This window comes from Mytilus galloprovincialis, chromosome 4, assembly GCF_965363235.1.
Source record: "Mytilus galloprovincialis chromosome 4, xbMytGall1.hap1.1, whole genome shotgun sequence".
Taxonomy (NCBI): Eukaryota; Metazoa; Mollusca; class Bivalvia; order Mytilida; family Mytilidae; genus Mytilus; species Mytilus galloprovincialis.
Genome location: NC_134841.1, coordinates 58,857,346 through 58,876,697, shown reverse-complemented (window position 1 = coordinate 58,876,697; position 19,352 = coordinate 58,857,346). Strand labels below are relative to the sequence as shown.

The following is a 19,352-nucleotide window of genomic DNA, read 5'->3' as shown; positions in this document are numbered from 1 at the left end:
GAAAAAAACTAAAATTCTTTGGCGTCTGTGTAAAAGCTTGCATTTATCTAGATTTTTCATGACAATCTATTAGTAACATTAAATAGATATTATTGTTAAAAATGTCTTGCAGATTTAACGATCAATATAAAGTGAATGATGGTATTTTAGGTTTACGACTGATCGTAAGTCATACGACCTTTTGTTACTCGTAGGCCAGGCTCCTCAGATCCTTTAGATTTTAAATTGTTGGCAGTAAGAAAATGCGAATCTATCCTATGTATGCTTATTAGTTTAGTCTTACTTAAAAGGAAATATGGTTTAAAACAAGTTCATTCAGTGTCTTTTTAAGTTCATAATAAATGATCACTGTACTATACTATCATCAAAGTTGTGTAACCCTATGAATTTCAAAGACGACAAAGGTCAGTTTAATGATGATAAGGTTTTGATTATTACGCAATTTTACTGTCTATGATCTACTGTTAGGCACACGCATAAGTGCAGCGATGAGTGTATCCTCGAATTCATCTTTATTTACATTGTACCTGATTTGTATTTGTAAGTATGCTGTTTTTGATAGTTTGGTTTTCATAACTATATATTTTCATTACTTCATAAACTATCATATTCTCCTCGTTTAAAAAAAACGCCACAAACATGTGGAACTTTCATTCCTTTTTTTTATAGTTCATAGTCCAAGGGCCCACTTGAGTTGTTGCCATCACTTCGTCATCCGTTGTCGTTGTCGTTTATGTTGTCGTATTTACTTTCCCAAAGATATCCCCCTAATGAGAACTAATGAATCAAATCCAATCAAACTATGGATAGATTATCCTCCTTCAGTATAAAGTGTGTAGGTTTATTTCTTTTATTCCAGACAACAAACATTGGCGCGAGGGGTAATACTAAATGGTCATAATACAATGCTATTAGCTATTTTCCCCTCAATTCTTTGCCTATTTATCGAAGACTTTAATGGAAAGATTAAAACTTTAAACAGCAAAATTGATATAAAATACAAGATGTACAAAAAATTCTAGATGACGGAAACCATTGAATGAGTTCGTAGATAAATTTTTGTCTTTGAATAAAAAAAATAAAAGTTTTGGGCTATTATATGAACATTTAATTTAGGATAGAAAGGTTAAAACTAAAAATAAAATAAAATATCTTAGAGCTACAAACATTTAAAAATGACGAACAACATAGATTGGCTCCTTCATAAAGGATTTTAAATTTTATGATCTTGATGCTTATAATATCGAAATATATAACCCAAAAGTAGAAACTTTGCCTTACAAAATATTATAAAATTCTATGATGACGGATAACATTTTATGACTCACCACTGGAAATATTGTCCTTAAATTATTCAAATTTTTATTAACTTTGAATTGTTCCTTTTACCTCAAAATCTATGATACACAATTTGTTTTATCTTTTGTCTATAGTCTAGAAAGCTATTATAGATATGGAGAAACTGTAATATGTATATTTGATTAGTAATACAATATCTGCAAAAATGTCAAATGACAAACACCATTGGACGACTCCTTAAAGCCATAGGGCTGTTACGTTAAAATAGATATTTTGTCTAATTTTTGAGTTTCTGCCTATATAATCTTGAAAACTTTAATAAACAGGCAGAAGCTTAAATGATCAGATATGCAATTTCAGCGGAGCGGAAACATCATTCTTTGACAATAGCCAGCATACAGTTAATCAATTATAATGATCATACACACACTTACATACAAACAAATTTAGGAAAACATATTCGGTGGAATTTAATGTAAGTGTGCAAACGTTGCTTGAGTATTCTCACAGCTTTGAAGGTTTTATGATTGCAGCATATGTTTTCTGTGCTCCTGATTGTCCAGTTGGCTGGATTGTAGGGTACGATGAATGCTACCTGTTTCACCAAAATCCTTTAACATGGCAAGATGCAATGGTACGGTACAAACAATAGTATTGTGTATTCATATATAAGTTTATCTTTTCATCATTTACGTTGGAAATTAAAGTTCAAAGAGCAGGTTACCAATGCAGAAATTATAATGAATGCAACTAAATATCTAAGAATCATTGATAAGAAAATTGGAGAAGTCCAAAATATGACAAATGTGTAGTCCGTATTATATTCAACCAGTCTTTAATACCATCTATATATCAACTAGCATTGAAAGTGCAGCTTAACAGTGAAAGTCTTTAGCTCATTCTAGCTTTATTTTATACACAAATAAAAGGGAACGAGAAAAACTACCTGTTGAAATGAAGTACCCCTTTTGTTGATATAAGATAACAAAAAAAGTATCGAATGTAATTGCGCAAGAGCTTTCGATAATACGCTTGGCGTAAGGCGCACAACAGCAATTCATATTAATCAATCAGTTTTTGTGTGTGTTGATTTTGTGTTATCATGTTGTCTTTATTTTACAAGCATGTAATTGAAACAGCATTTGCTGATCAACTTACTACATTGGGACTTCACTTACATTTTCCATTAAAATCTACATTGTTAATACATTACAAATATTGCGGTGCTCCTTTGCAATGACAAAACTATGCACTCTTCTAAATCAATTAGATACACGAATAAATAATAAATCAAAATCCCCCAAAACAGACTTGTCGAGTTAATTAAGGTTTGAAGGCGGCTGCTTTTTTATAACATTGAAATTATTTTTCAGGTTTATTGTCGATCTCGTAGAGCACATCTTGTAAAAATAGAAACAGAACAAGAAAGAAGTCTGATCCAGAATATAATTGAACACGATTTGCCTGGTAATACAATTTGCACTTTAGAATTTTGATACTAGACTGATCATGATCTGATTAAAACTCATCGTTTGGTGCTGTCGGAATAGAATATACATTCAATCATTCAAATTAATTTTGAACGACCATAGGTCGGTTCATTTTATCAGTGGATCAGTGAATGATACGCTTCTTTGTTTTGTTATGTTTAACTCAAGGTCTTCACATTAACATACTGATAAAGCACTAATTAATTACTAAATTTGTTAGTTCTGACGCACTGACTAAAGTGCGAAATAAAACATAATTGTTATTTATAGGATCATAATTTCATTAACACTATTTGCATAAAGGTTTGTTTTTCTATGTTGTGATGTTATGCTATTGTTTCAGAAAAAAGGAGAAGGTTTGGTACCATTAAAACTTTTAATCCTGCTGCAAATATTTGCACATGTCCTAAGTCAGGAATCTGATGTACAGTAGTTGTCGTTGGTTTATGTAATTTATACGTGTTTCTCGTTTCTCGTTTTTTTATATATAGATTAGACCGTTGGTTTTCACGTTTGAATGGTTTTACATTAGTATTATCCAAATGTAATGTATTCTAAGACTGAAGATAAAACTGCCAGCTTACTTTTATACCTATTTTGTTAACGTTTGGATTTGATAGCTTGTTGTTCGGTGTGATCCAAGGCTCCGTGTTGAAGGCCGTACATTGACCTATAATGGTTTACTTTTATAAATTGTTATTTGGATGGAGAGTTGTCTCATTGGCACTCACACCACATCTTCCTAAATCTATGTAAATACTAATAAAAAAGAACGCTGTTGGCGTGACGACATTTTGTAGGCATCGGTTAGAAAACCCTTTAATAAAGTTAACCTTCAATTATTGATTATCAATTGATTTTCACTGGGTACATAATAGCCTCCCTTTCAATAATATTAGCAGTGTACAGTGTACTTACTTTGACCATTACTTGATCAAAACATGTCTTGGGGGATATTTTTATTTTGCATTTTTGTTTTTGGTTTGTTCTTATGTTATCAAATGCTCAAATGATAAATAACATCGCATCAATAGCAAGTATCACATTTTTCTATTATCAAACTAACGAGCTAACTTCCATTTACAGTTTTGTTCATTTTATTTATAGGAATATACTGGCTTGGTGGGAAAGATGATGCTATTGAGGGGGATTGGAGATGGCAGCCGTCCAATGAAGTTGTGAATGAAACATTTTGGAACCACGGTGAACCTGACGAGTTCACAGGAAATGAAGACTGTTTGACAACATCAGAAATGGAACAGGGGTTATGGAACGATCGAGCGTGTGGGAATTATTACGGGTTTATATGTGAACAATCTTAAACGATTACAATTAAACTAACTGAAAATTAAATATTTGTTTCTATCTTGTAGCGGTTTGTATATAATAAGTCTCTTTTTATTGTTCCGTGGATTATTCTAATGAAACGCTCAAATTACATAGTCGAGTTTGCAAAAATTATTGTCACCTTATTTGCATTATTTCTATCAAAAATGAGTCCACTGTTGAGGTGAAGTAATGCAATTTGTCTATTTACTTTCAAGCAGCTTTTTCTTTGATAAAAACTTGTCGGCTGAATTCATGACATATAGATCAATCAGATATAGGTTAGTACGCCAGACACGCGTCTTTTCCTCACCAGATTCATCCGTGGTCCAGGAGTCGGCATAGTTCGGAGAACAATGCAAACAAAAAAATCTGCAAAATGTGGATAAGATGATACTTGTTTGCCTAATGATATAAATGTTTGGTTAAAAAAAAAAAGCGAACCGTCAGACGATTGGTATTTCAGTAAATTTACCGTATACCTTTTATTGCAGATGTTTTTGGCTTAAATCATATAGACTAATGAAAATACTATTTGATAGATATTTTCATAATATCTATAGACATTTGAGGATACATTCTATGTAAAAAAAAATCCACGAATTTCAAAATTAAAGAATAAAAAAAAAATAAATGTGTGTCAAATATGTCTATCATTCACGTGAACAAAACATAACTAAGAGGACATGTTAAATGAACAATAGATAGATGTATATTATATGTCAATCTCTTAATTGTCCCGAGTAAATTGTGTCTACCCCTAGTGATTCTTACCAATCAAATGTTTAGAATAACGGATGTCCTTTCGACTCCTTGATAGTGTTTTAAGTTGTGGTTTATAACAATCAATTATCTGAAACTTTGCAATACAAGGTAAATATTGTTATAAATGCATCATTAAAATACTGATTCATAATTGGTTATAATTTTTCATATGTTCTTTTCGTCATTTTCACTGTACACCTGTTCTTTTGATGACCTTTCGTCGTTCACGGTATATGTGTACCAAAGTTTCGTATAGGTTTTTTTCATAAACGTGTGTTATTTGGACTTGAAAGTCTTTTTAATCAGTATTATCATCAGCGTTATTGCTCCCAAAAAGAGAGATTAAGGCACTGTTCGTTCATCTTTATTGGTTATGTTTTTTTTTATAAATATACGTTGTTTGTTTCTTATATTCTTCATTGTTCTCCGAAAGAATAGTAGATGAAATTTACAATATTTTAACTTATTTTTAAAATATATAACTTCATTCAGATATGTCATTACAATTGTATTAAATGGCGCGGAATTCTTCGTTATAATGTTATGTGTTTTGTTCTTTTAAATATTATCTAAAGCCAATGTATTTCAATTTATCTTACCTCCTATTTATTTTTAGGAATATGATTGGTTAAAAGCGACTTCGTGAAGACCGTGTATATTCAATATTAGGTTAGTAGGGAGGCGGGGCTTATTTCAATAGTAGGGGATTTACGACTTAGGCACTGTTTGATTATTTAAAAATATTGATAGTTTCTGTTTAATATTGTTATATCAAGGTTATTGATAATAGATCGTTTACATTAGTTTTTTTTTAGTGCAGACCATTTGAAGAAGGTTCTTAAAATTTAACACTTGAACACTTTAATACAGAAACAAGAAGATGTGTTATGATAGCAAATAAGACAACTTGAGTCCAAATTCAACAAATAAAGATAGTCGGTGAGATAAATTCATTACATAGTGTGTTAGTGACCTAATATGACATAAACAGGGTAAGTAAATTCCATATGGAGTTCGAGCTTATGGAATTTACTTACCCTGTATATATCATGTTAGGTCACTAACACACTATGTAACTAATAATATAGCACATCGGTTAATTTGTTGTTCTTCATATTCAACAACAAATTTCCTTATAAAACTGTATTCATTTCTTATAGTCATAATCTGGCTTGGTTTGTCGTCCTGATTTCTTTTTATCTATCTATAAAGACCCGTTCAAATTCCTGAATCAAGTGTGCTGAAATTGTCACGTCATTTACTTCATTTTCTTTATCGAAAAAATAATTGTGAACTGTTGAGGTGAAGTAATCATACAATTAATGGTAGTTCATTAATTAACTTCTCGTATCTTTTTGTACATTCCAGCAAGACATTCTATTCAAATAAGTACATGTATCCAACGTTTCTCATTCTATCGACAATTTTAAAGTAAACTAACAAAAAATACAAAATTCCAAGAAAAGTTCAAAACTGAAAGTCCCTTAACAGATCGCAAAATCAAAGTTAAAACACTTCAAACCAATGGAAAACAATTGTCATATTCCAAACTTAGTACAGGTATTTCCTTATGTTTGAGAAATGGTGGATTAAACCTCGTTTAGCGCTAAGCTACCAGTTGTATGACAGTCGCATATATTTCATGAAATTGACTACAATGTTGCGCCAAATAAACAGGCATAAAAGGAAAGCATGTGTGCTACTGACAATAATTCGAGTTCGAATGATTCCTTTTACTGCCCTCTATTTTATCTTTAATTCACATTTTGACTGTCGAATCATCGCGTTATGATAGTATTCTTACATTTGTACATCGGATATTTTTTTTATCTACACCAGACTTACCACGGATGGAATATTGTCTGTTGGTAAGGTTAATTAAATTGCGTTGTTGAAGAGCATCAGAATCGAAAACCAAAAGCTGAAGTTGTGCTGGATATGATTAAGGCAATCCAAGATTGTGGCATAAACACCAGAGAGTTTTGAATCAATTCCAAAGTTTACAGAACATGAATTGTATTAACATACACTGACTGAACATGCAAACAAATTAGTGAAAACATTACTTTTGCTTGATAATATAGATGTTTGCTCAAGTGATTGGCATTCCAATGAGAACCAACCATGTCCATTTTATTGCAGTGTTATTCACTCAATGGTATGGATCACAATTTATGTCTTAGACTAATAAACATGTTAATGGACGTTTTACCAATAACCCTAGTTACGTAGATCATGCTTTGTATGTAAACAATCCAAGTGTTTCAAAATAAAGAAATTAATGGGAATACATTAATTTTCATAAGTCAACCAGGCAGCTACAAAACTACAATAATGTAGAGGGGAACATTCCTGAACAATCGATATTATTGGTAGGGTGATGTAGTATGATTGTCATTGAGATAATAATCCACCACAGTTCAAATGAAGTGGATGTTGGGATTTATAGTAAAGCGTACGGCATTTTGCCATGAGTAAATCCCATACCATTTAGTCAGCTACAAAAGAACATGAAAATATGAAATAATTCAAACAAGAAAACGAACGGTTTTATAACAAAACAAATTATAAAAACAAATATGGCTAACGAGAGCAATCGACAACCGCTGAACTACCGGGCCCTGACCTGGAATAGATGGTAGCGGGGTCAAAACTGTACAAATTTATGTTAGGGCTCGATCTGACACCTCTTGATCTGAGACAGTCTCAAATATCATGTTTATATGTCAATTTCTAAACCATTGTTCTCAGTAAATTTATTAAAACATTATACTTATTTAATCAAAAAGTCTATTTATAACATATATCATGGCTATGATATAAAAAGTAAAAAACAAAAATACCAAACTCTTAACGGAAAGTCCCATATCAAATGACAAAACAGATCTCATTTTTAGACCTTTATGTTTCAATTTAAGTTGTGGTTTATAAAAATCAAGTTATGATCTGCAGCAAAAGAGCCATTGGTTTTGGTTATAATGGCATCATTCAAATACTGAAAAAAGTAAAATCACAAAAATGCTGAACTCCGAGGAAAATTCAAAACAGGAAGTCCTTAATCAATTGGTAAAATCAAAAGCGTAAATAAATCAAACGAATGGATAACAACTGTCATATTCCTGACTTGGTACAGATAGACATTTTCTTATGTAGAAAATGGTGGATTTATAATTTGTATGTTAAATCTAAATTAAATCTAATGCAAAATTTGATGCTTAAAGTAATACACAGAATTTATTGACACACAAAACAATACAAAAGTAGGACAGAACACGCCCCTCCCCCATAAAAGGTTTTTAGTCCGTTAAGTTTTAAATGTCTCACTTGTCATATGGGTATTTCTGCAACAAATTGCTGTTTCAAGTTTTACAAAACAAAAATTTCAAAAACGAAACATATATCTACCATCATTTAAAAACGTATCAGAGATATCAAGCTTTTTATTTTTGACGCTGTACGAGATCAGTGTTTAATATGGAATGTTGTCCTTGTATTTGCACCAGGGGGGCTTCGATATTTGTGTTCTAGTGCAAAACCATTAAAAACTGCACACAATTGACCAATTTTTAGAATTTAATAATATATATATATATATATATATATATGAGCGAAAGCCTTACAAATAATCATCTTGGTACATTTGTTTTAAATGTCCTGTACCAAGACAGGAAAATGGCAGTTGTTATCTTATAGTTCGTTCCTGTGTGTGTTGTATTGTCGTTTGTTTTTGTTGCACTTTAGTACGTCTGTTGTTTCGTTGTTTTCCTCTAATAGTTAATGAGTTTCCCTCGGTTTTAATTTGTAACCCGGATTTGTTTTCTCTCAATTGATTTATGACCTCCGAACAGTGGTATATTACTGTTGCCCTTATATACTGCTTGAAAATCTTTTTGTGAAAAGTTATTATCCATTTATTCCCAAAAACTGAGTGCAAAATATATTTTAGAGCATACCATTGGCTCATACATGTATCTGCTAAACCTATTTTGTAAATCGAAACCAATTGAGTTGAAATTACAACAAACATGCCGGACAGCTGCCACAACTACTAGGAAAACATTTTCGATAGAAGTTGGATTCATTTGATGTTGACAATTTAAAATCATAACTAGACGAAATAAGTTCACATTCTTTTGTGTTGGCGTTGTAGTTAAAACCGGTACATTCCGCAAGGGTACTACATTTGTCAGTGCATTGAAGTCTAGATCTAACGACAGTAGCCAAAAGTATTGTTTCAACTGCCCTGATATCTTTTGTATTACACGTGCTGAAGTGTCCAACAAAGGTGCCTGCAACTGAAAGGGAAGTATGGTTATTGGTCCCAATTTTAAGTTAAACGTACATGTGTCAATATAAAAGCTTGAAGTGGTTTCATCTGTAATTTCTATTTACAATTTGCTTTAGTGTGTATGTCAGAGGCATGTTAAAAGGGGGACAGGGGCCCGGTCCCTCATATGAAGCTACATATTTGATAAATGCAAATGCATAAACTTTTTACAAAAATCAGTTTAAACGTTGACTAACTAACCTCCTTTTGAAATCCTGTATCAGCATCTGTACGTAGCGAAAAATTATATAAATTGACATTTGAATGCAAAAAAATGAATAAAACAATATTTGGCGACAGGTCTTTTCCTCTGCCGACATGACGCTGTTATTCACTGGTTATAAACCATGTTCGTTATTGCTGGCATTTTTTAATCAACTGTCGTCAATGGCGGATCCAGAAATTTTCATAAGTGGGGGCCCACTGACTGACCTAAGAGGGGGCCCGCTCCAGTCACGCTTCAGTGATTCCCTATATAAGCAACCAAATTTTTTCCCAAAAAGGGGGGGCCCGGGCCCCCTGGGCCCCCCCTAAATCCGCCTCTGGTCGTCTCTTTCCATTCATCAGGGTTCACGAAGCGATCAACATTTAATTGTCTTGATTTTTTTTACATTCTATTTGTTGTTCTAAGTAATTGCTTCTATTTGTAGGTTATACTTTGGACACATCTGTAGATTTATTCTGTGTTTTTGGTGTTTCTCTGTAGTGTCATTGGCGTTTACCATAAATGTTAGTATTATTTACAATATATAGACTTACCATCAAATATCTTCCAATCTCCTACAGATCCATGTTTAGTCATTAAGCCAATAGCATTTACTGTGAATGGGCGCTGATCGATCCAGTCTGCTAATATATATTTGTCTAGATATATGCCTCCGCCTAGTTTCAAATGTCCGTTTTTCCAACTTATCCAAAACTGTCGGTATTTTGAACAGTCCATGAGCTGTGAGTTCGTTTTATTAAAAAAACACTTCACCTCTGGTTCTCCTTAGGGAAACGCCATCATTAGTTAAGCCAATAACAACTTTGTAGTAGTTTTTTGGTGCATTAAAGGTTTGTGTTTCACTCAGTGCTACGTAAACATTACTACAAGCTTTTATCATAAAATTCATAAATGATCGATTTGTGGTGTTTAATACATTGTCAGACAACTGTTTGTATAAAAACAAGAATTTATCTCTCATATCACCCTTGTTTTCTGTGTGGATGTTGCATGGATCCAAATCTAAAATAAGTAATCGAACATGACTTTTTTTTGTAACACATCTAAGTTTATAATATTCAACTAGAATTAACTTATGAGTAGATATATCTTGGAACATAGTTCTAACACCAAAGCAAATGAATAGTTGTGTATGAAATGTTCGAAAAGCATGATTTGACAGTTGCAAAGCAGAAACATTGAACGAATTGGATATCTCACCAGCTTAAACTATTTGATTCATGGGTTAAATCTTTTTTTTTATTGTTGTAGAATTTTTTATGTATGGATACTCAGTTGAAAAAACAATATCCGAATGTAGTCTGAATATTTTTATTCCAGTAAAAATTTGAAGTCTTTTGAAATCGTTCGATTTAAGCTTGTCTAGGAAAAAAGAAAATTCATTTGTTTCAAAACGTTATCTTTTGATATTAAAAAAACCCGCGGAACTGAATTCATAAAAATTGGGAAAAAAATCATTTGTAAACATTAATGGAAAAAAGGAAAATAAATTGAAAGAAAATAAATCAAGCTTAGAAAACTTTTTTGAAATGAGATATTGACATATTTGATACTTCTAACTTTGTTAGTTTCACAGAACATGATAATAGTAGTTTGATAATTGAAAGGGACAGGCTGTAGAAAACAGATAATGCCGTCTATAGAAATCTACAGTCGACTCGATGATGAGTCACACTTCAATATAAAATGTACTAAACGGCAAGAGTTTTGAAATATTTATTTTCTTCAATTTGACATATTATACCCTCTTTGTATAATTTTTCAGACTAAGAGAAAATGATTTTTACAATTTGTTAATACATTTTTTATGTTACACTTTTGTTCGAAGGGGGTTGAGCACTCGCTAATATGTCTAATCCTACTACATTATGTGCCTCACTCGAGTCAGTCGCCTGTCATTCAGTGGTTGATTTTGGGGCTGTTTTCCATATTTGCTTTTTGTTTATTGTTTTGTACATAAATCAGCTATTGGCATTTTTGGTTTGCCATGTTAGGAACTTCATTGGAGTTTCTCTTGTTAAAAGACGTACAATGACCTATTATAGTTGATCGCTGATGAATAGTTGTCTATTAGCAATCATACCGCATCTTTTTATTTTTATTTTAAGATGAAAATACATTGACGTCATTTATGGAAGGGAATATCCGCCATAATTATGCAATTCTTAATTTGTGAATGCAATTTCTTAATAAGAAACATGCAATTTCTTAATTTGTAACATGAATTTCTACATTTCTTGATTTGTGAAATGAAGTTACTTTGCTTGAGTCACGTTTTGTGAGATCGCGGCTGTGCAATTGTTACCACTGCCAGCCAATGAGAAGTTCCGTTTCTAAAGAAAAAATTCAAGTTACAAATCAACATGTTACAAATCAAGAAGTTGATAAGTCTAGAAGTATTACAAATCTAGAATAAAGTAGTTTCACAATTTTCAACACGAGGTCGCTGTGGAGCTATGTAAACTCGTACCTTCGCAAACTCGTACCCAATATTTTCCATCTCACAAAACGTGACTCAAACAAAGTAACTACATTTCACAAATTAAGAAATGTAGAAATTCATGTAACGAATGAAGAAAATACGTTAACAAATCAGTAAGAAATTGTGTTTACGAATCAAGAAATTCATGTAACGGATGGAAAAAATACATGTTACAAATTAAGAAATTACATTTTACAAATTAAGAAATTGCATGTAACGAATTAAGAATTTGATTTCACAAATTAAGAATTGTTTAATTTTGGCGGATATTCCCTTCCATAGTCGTTGAGTTACAGTTGCTCCTTTTTTAACATCAACAAATATTCACGGTATTTGCTAATGATGACGCCCATGATTATCAGAATAATTACAATCATAATCATCAATAGTTTTGCAGTATTGAGTTTTTGATTTTTATATTTTGCAATCTTCCTGTTTTGCAGAAGGATATAAGTATATCTCTCTATAGAAGGATCATCCCTCTATACAGGTATAAACACTATATAGAGGGTTGATCCAAACATACTAAAAGGGCGAAAATCAATTATATCTGGAATAACTTTTCTGAAAGGGGGATCCACTTATTTTTAATAATATAAGTCCATGAATATTCACAAATACATAATATATATATATATTTATAATTACATTAGATGTATGTTTCATTATAATTCTTTATTATGATTGGCTAACTGCACATCACGTGTTATTCCTTAAGCAATTGCATTATTCAATAAAACTTTCCTTTCGTGATAACACGTGGTCCCACAATAAAGTGCACAGGTGAATTAAATAAAAAAATTATAAAATTCGTGTTTTCATGATCATAGCTAAAATATGTAATTATAAGTATTGAATGCTTCTTTTTGTAACTTCATAGGGTTGTAAAAGCGTTGAACGTGTGCACATTTTTAGAATGAAGCGCGGAATTCATACAAAATGTACTTCGGTCAACGCTTTTACACCCCAATGAAGTTACAAAAAGAAGCATTCAATTCTTAAAATACAAACCCGACGTCAAATGTTGATTCTGTTTTGCTACCATGACTATAAGAGATCAAATTAAATGACAGTCAGTAAATTACACTCCAAAAACAATTTAAAATAATGCGTGCCTTTATGACGTCATTTACCAGATGGAGGGGATCGCCTGTATCCATGCACTAGTAACGTTCGTCAAGCGTCTTATCGATCGTTATTGTGCAGGATAAACTAGAAATGATATTTGTTCCGTAGGTACCTAATCACAATTTCCTTATGATAGCAGTGCTGAATATCAATTAAAATAATTTAATTTGTCGAATAATTCGTTCAATATAGCATTATAAGTTTTTGACGGATTTGCAAAGAACTCGAAAGTTGTCTATTGGAATGGGGAATGGAAGGTCAATTGAATTCTTTCCCGCGTAAAAGTCATACATTAAACGGAATACACATTTTTTAGGGCATTACTGTCGTTAATAATTAGGTTATTTTGTCACAGTAAAAGATAGCATACAAATGTAAACTATATATAATGATTTTGAACTTAATCACTATATCTGAAATTGTTTTTAATTCTCAAAAACAACGCTGAATAATATACATTTACTCGACTCGGAATCTAAAAACCCGTAGATATGATAGTATAATGTGGAATCAATAAAGATATCACGAATCGCCAAAAAATATGCTTAAATACTCAAGAGCATTCGGGTACCTAAAAATCAGCCCAATTACCAATTCGCTGGTCAGCTTTTCATATCTCAAAACAGCAGCAATGTAGCAACTTAAAATAAGGTAAGTATATAAGCGAACAAACTTGTAAAACAGAAAAAGATGCATCAACAGGAAAAAGAATTAAAAGCTGTAAGTAAAAAGCATGAAAATATATTTTTTAAACAAGTTTTACACAGTAGATTTGAAACTATGAAGTATTATAAAACAGTAAGACAAACAAAACAAAGACTCAGTCAAAATTTATTACCAAAGCACTAACTACTGCCTAAGTAGAACAACAACTTTTCGAACTTTTCCTGGACTACATTTTAAGTCTCTTGACATGAAAAAAATCCAGAAGTGTTTCAGACGACTGTTCAATTCAGAAACAGTACTACAAATAAAATAAATTGTTCACCATACCTTGTAGTGTATAATCTTGGCATGTTACTGAACCTGAAAGCATACATGTATTTTGAGTTTTTCGTATAGTTTAATGACAGGGAATCGACTTGGGAATACAAAATTTAACCATCGTACTTTTTCGTATTCCAACGTTTTTTTCCCCAAAATATTGAACAGATATTTTATGTTAAGGAGGGATATTTGCAACATAAATATCAGTCGAGAGAAAGTAATAATTCCTTGAGCCGCTAGTCGAAGGGTATTCATTATCAAATCTTTTTTTCAAATATTCTCCGCTGACATGTCTGTAAAATTGAACCGATTATCAAAAGGGATGTTCATTAACATTCGATTTAATTTCATTAGAGAGTTTTTTTAAGTTTAAAGATGTGTGCAAAAACCGCTGCTTTTAAATCACAATGACCAATGCTCCAGCATATAAATAATTGAATAAAGTTACTGTGTTAAAATGTTATTTTACCAAGAAAAAATAAACTTACCAAGAACAAGTAAGGCTGTGAAACGTTTTAAAAACCACATTCCTATTTCTAATTCAATTAATTAACTAGAAAATTCGTTAAAAAAATGGTCTACTACATATGATTTATACATATACATTGTTTGCTTAAGAGAGCCAAATGTAAATGTTTTGTAGCAATTTAAAATAATAGATTTGAAGAATAAGGAAATGCACAAATGAACTACAGAGCAATGTAATACTCGAAAGATTGAATATGCAGTAAATGATATACGAGTGTTGTATTTTTGATGCGGTCATTGGTCAATTTTACTAAAGCAATCATCGACAAAAAAATATTTAGCCAAACTTCCCGATATTTAAATGCAACCCTGGATTGTATGTCAATACTAGTATTTAATATTCCGTAAGTTATTATATATATTGGATAAAATAATCTTTCTTCTATAATCATTCGTGTTTATTTGTGTTCGGACATACCAGTAAAATATCTTAATTTAAACTGTAGCAGAAATTAGGTTGAAATAAATCTTAAAATCAAATCTATTCAAGCTGGTTTTGTCTCATTGGCACTCATACCACATCTTATTTATATAATACAAATGTGTTCTGTTGGTTGGAAGCACAAACTCAGTCATTATAATTCAGTCTGTTGTACTTTTGTCATCATCTAGAATTTAAATAGTGTCCTTCTTTCGTTAAGAAACGGATCATGCTGAGATAAATGCTTAAAATACACAAACATGTTCTTAGTTCTTTTTTATTATCAGGAAATCATATCATGTACTACAAATGCAAATGAAGTTCTCAAATAGGTCTTATGTGTCATTCGTCCGTCGTTATTGTTATTGTTCTCAGGGCCCTCATTTTGTTTTTAAAAAATTAATGAAAGAACAAATACTGTGAGTTTTTTGTTTCGTCTTTGTATCCCTGTGTCCGTCTGTCTTGTAAGTACTCTCATAGGTACATGAGCGCAAAATTAAAAGTGGGCTTATTCAGTCGGAAACCCGGTTGAAATAGAACAAAAGAATCGAAGCTCTTTGTTAGAGAAGGCGGTAAATGCTTACTGTAATGTTTATTATCGGTCGTCCCACTGTCTATATCACTCTGTTCAGCTCTTAATATTATTCCGTATCATGTCTTTGTGACGTCAAATACGTTGACCCGGCCTTAATAACTTTGACCCGGACATATCAGCGACGTCATAATGTTTGAACCGACGTTAATAACTTTGACCCGAACTTATCAAGTCATCTTTTGTGTGCTGGTGAAACAAAGAAACCACTTCCGAAACACGCAAATTTAGCCCGATAAATCGATTATCAGATTATCTGCATACAGTTAACTCTCGTTGTCTCGAACTCGGTTGACACGAAATTTCGGATGAGTCGAAGTTTTCACGTGGTCCCAAACTTTATTCCATACAAAAGTATGTAATTCGACTCCTGATGAGTCGAAATTGGATGAGTCGAAATTTCGGTTGAGTCGAACTAAATTTACGGTCCCAAGGTTAACAAAAGCATTCAAAAATCATTTTTTATCTCGAACTAATACACATATGTCAAAACATGACCTCCGGGATTTAAATGGATTGAAGAGTTAATCTGACAATACACGTGTAATTAAATTTCCGGTCACTGACCACTGTATTGATTAATGACATGCTATTTCCATGAGTGTTTTCCTAAGATTATCTTTTGTAGAATTTTTACAAATAATTAGTGATAAATTGTTGATGTTCATGAAAAAGTATTTCAATTGTTTACAAAACAATTAATTTGTGATTTACACTAATGAGCTTGGGTGTGTATAAAGTGAGGATTATGGCTTCCGTTGATGATCACCTAAAAACTACTCAAACGGCGTCTTTAATCTTATTATATGTTCTTTTGAAAACAAAGAGTGAGATAAAACAAAATGAATAGAAATCAAAATTTTCTTAAATCTCTTGTATCCGAGAATAAACAATTTTGTTAGCTATTAGCGACCTGAATTACGAAACTGTCAATTGGAAATTACTCTCTTGGAAAAGCCATAGGATTTTTTTTTAATTGAAACAATTGAATAAGTAAAAATAACAGTCATTATAATAATAAAAGACTGTGACATACAAATACATCGATCTGATACTAGAATATCGATCCCCTTGTCATATTCACCCGGATTTATTTTAGCTTTACCAAGCTAAGCAAGAGTTGTGTCTCTTAGATTGTCGAACTTCCGGTGTTCGTTTGAGTCGAACTACGTGTATCTCGAAATATTTCTCTGGTCCGGCTGACTTCGACATAACGAGAGTCGACTGTATTTATATTGTAAAATATCAGCTGCTTGACATTATATGAAGGCTTGTTGATCTCGTTCGCTACGCTCACTCGACAAAAAGCTTCATATTATGTCTCGCAGCTGATATTTTACGATATCAACATGCAGATAACCTGATAATCGGTACCTATAGTGACAAAATTTTTAAAAGTTAATAGAAACAAATAAAATGGCAATTTTCTTCTCAATTACGAAGTGTTTTATTTTAAAAACACCATTTGCATAAGTTTTCAATTTATCTAGAACATAGTTAAACAGAACAATTAGATATCAAGTCGACGACATGGCTATCTTTCAAGTTGGATGTAGAAAATGCACAGTATTTGGTTTAGTAATGGTATACTAACGTTACTCGACGTAGTTTTTCAATTATTTCAACCGACTTCTGTACAAAACGTCAAAGCTTTGCACTATATTTTAATACAGCTGACATTTTGATGTTTAACTACTATTAATATATCGCGTGGATACAGCCAGTACAAAAGCTGTTTATTGCTTTAAGAGTATAAATGTTAGCCTTCAAATGTTCCAAAGTATTATAGAAAACTTATTTTTTACCAAAAACTTCGACGCCTTTAAGATCATTGAAAGGTTTACAAAACATTGATGAGAACGTGTCAAATGCTAAAGACACACAAATTCTAAACTTTCAGACAATGGAAAATAAAATTATATATATTACGTTACATTGACGTTCCGTGCAAATAACGTTCAATTTGGACGTGGTAACATTTTCGGGAGACACGGACAACTTGGTGGAAATTGATGAAATAAATAGCATTTCCTTAAAGTCATATGAAACCTCAAATTAAAAAAAAATATGCATCTGTTCAACTAAATGGATAGTTTTCATTATAAAACTTTTGTACATATACTTTTTTCTGAGGAAAATTCTTTAATTTGTCCACATTTAGAAGAAGTTTACTTATTTTTAATTGCTTGCTTCCATGAAGCAATTCGCCGACATATTTTCCGTATGCATATTGACCTGAGCGTAACCCTCCTCGTAAAAATCCGGTGATCGCAATACGCATGAATCTGTCATTAAAATAAACAATTACCTGATTGTACATGTTAAGCACGTGCTCAATACCCATGCTTTTTGTTATTTATTTACTATAAGGTGACAATCGGTAAACTTCGGCTTCAAAACACGGCATTTAATGAGCAGCCATATTTGTTAAATCATAACAGACAGAGAGAAAAAAAATTGACGATTATACGATATATTTGCGTAAATAATGATAAAATCGTGCACAGAGGACTTAGTTTGTGATACATACATGCATTGGTTCAAGAATTGGAAAAACATTATTTTTCACCACTCACTCGTTTCATATGACTTTAATATTAAAGGCTTAAACAAATCTTGAAAAAAATCACATGTCAGTTTTTCATATTGTATTTGTCTGTCACAAATTTAAAATACCCTAAAATATCATGGTACTGAAAAATCTTGAATATTTGCTCTATGGTAACATTTAAGGGAGACACGGAAAATACTAAAAAAAATAAAAATGAGAGAAGCTGTGTTAGAAATAAAAATGTGTACGTAATATTAAATAAAATCACATTTTCATGTAGAGATAGCGAACCTTTTCTATAATTTATGTGAAAATATTGATATATCAAAATGCGTACTATCATTTTTGTATACTCGAATTTTCAAATCTTACAGCTCTTTTGATTTTCGTAAATAGCCGCTCGATTGCGAACTGACAGGATATTTATCTCCACCGTTTCACACCATAAATATGATCATATTATATCCCATCTGTACAAATTTTATCAAAATTCATTTAATAGTTTATATGTTTTCTTCGTTTATATTTGGATGGTTAGTTATTGTTGTTACGTCTTACACGGCAAAAATAGCATTATGAACACGGAATCATTGCTTAATTATGTAATAATACATAACATTAAATTTATTAAAATCAGGTTTGATTTAATTTCGATTCGAATGATGAATCAAGACCAGTAATTATTTAATAATACGCAGAATTGATTTCTTTTTGTCCTACTTATGCATGAAGAAATGGTCAAATGAAAAATAGACCGAATACCGTGCGTAACGTCATAACCTCCGATTTAAATTTTTTTTTACCACGGACGGAAAACATATCAATCTATTAGTTCAGTAATTTTCGTGTCTGCCCTTCCATTATGTGACTCAAGAAAAAATCCAAAAAAAGGGTAACAATTGTATCGAAAAGAGAAAATCGAGTACACCTTTTTATGTTAGGGCGTGTTTGAGTTGAACATCTTGTCTTGATATCGTACAAAGTAAGAATATTTCATACATCGTCTCGCTTCAGATTCTATATTTTTTATATATCAAAGCTACAGGTTGACTTTATAACTTAAAAAAATCACAGTGCTAAAAGATGAAATATATGGGTCAAGTGAAATACCTATCTAATGAATCACAAAAACAGAGTAGGTGTGTTAGAATAGATATTTTTTTTTTAACTAAAAGTACTTGATGACAGTCTTCCTTCGGGCTCACCTGATATTTTACTGTGATAAAGTCA

The 19,352-nt window shown here is 31.7% G+C and overlaps 1 long non-coding RNA gene across 1 annotated transcript; it reads left to right on the top strand.

The window, feature by feature from the left end:
- Positions 1 to 396: 396 nt before the first annotated feature.
- LOC143072547 (uncharacterized) lies at positions 397 to 4,813 on the top strand. Its single transcript, XR_012977230.1, has 5 exons — positions 397 to 540; positions 1,833 to 1,933; positions 2,673 to 2,766; positions 3,897 to 4,299; positions 4,799 to 4,813. It is a non-coding gene; the product is annotated as an uncharacterized LOC143072547 (long non-coding RNA).
- Positions 4,814 to 19,352: the final 14,539 nt, after the last annotated feature.